At 52.1% G+C, this 772-nt stretch overlaps 1 long non-coding RNA gene across 1 annotated transcript in view; it reads left to right on the top strand.

Annotated features, from left to right (window-relative positions):
- LOC102752633 overlaps positions 1–511 on the top strand; it is a 10,868-nt gene extending 10,357 nt beyond the window's left edge. Inside the window, exon 3 of the long non-coding RNA XR_435359.1 lies at positions 439–511. This is a non-coding gene — a long non-coding RNA (uncharacterized LOC102752633). The remainder of the gene's footprint in view (positions 1–438) is intronic.
- Positions 512–772: the final 261 nt, after the last annotated feature.

The following is a 772-nucleotide window of genomic DNA, read 5'->3' as shown; positions in this document are numbered from 1 at the left end:
TGCATGTTCCTCTCCCAGAGGCCACTGTCCCCTGCAGGCACTGCTCCCCTGGCACCTGGGGGAGGCCCAAGGCCACTGTGTCCACGTTTCCCCTGACCCTTTAGATCAGGCCTCTCTGAACCTGTCCCTGGTGGCAGGGTCAGTGCCTCGGAATCACGGCGACCTGTCCGAGGAGGCCCTCCCTGGTGGCCATGGCCGTCTGTGGGAGCACAAGGTTGTGGGCGTCGGCAGAGAGAAGCCTGATGTTCTCTCTCCTGGCTCCTTTTCTCTTGACAGCAGATCTCTCTATAGGAAGCCCAGTGTTGCCGTCACACAGAAACATCTGAAAACAGAAGGGACACACGGTTGAGTGCGTGCCAGGCACCGTTCGGGCACCTTCCCAGCCTTTCCTATTTGATTCTCACACCGGCTCCAGGAAATACCACCTGGATTTTACAGATCAAGATGTTACAGAAAACCGGAAAAGAACCAAGCAATGCTTAGAGAGATGGAGTTACATTTCTTATTATTACGTGCGAGCCCAGAGGAAAATGTCTCTCTCAAATTCTGGGTCCCATCACACAGGAAGTTTCCTGTATTTATACCTTCTTACCCTCTTTGTCTCCCAAATATGGGGTTCTGTTCTGGTCCCCTTTGCAAGTTCTTAAAGAGCCCCTATATGCTGGGCTTTGAGACCTCGACCAAAGGCTTGACCTGGTGCCAGCACTGATGACTTCATCTGGGGAAGGTTTAATGGCCTCTCTGAAATAGGAGTAGTCTTATTTTCCTTAAT

The sequence above is a fragment of the Myotis davidii genome, unplaced genomic scaffold (genome assembly GCF_000327345.1).
Source record: "Myotis davidii unplaced genomic scaffold, ASM32734v1 scaffold1855, whole genome shotgun sequence".
Classification (NCBI taxonomy): Eukaryota; Metazoa; Chordata; class Mammalia; order Chiroptera; family Vespertilionidae; genus Myotis; species Myotis davidii.
This window is presented reverse-complemented; position numbering and strand designations above follow the sequence as displayed.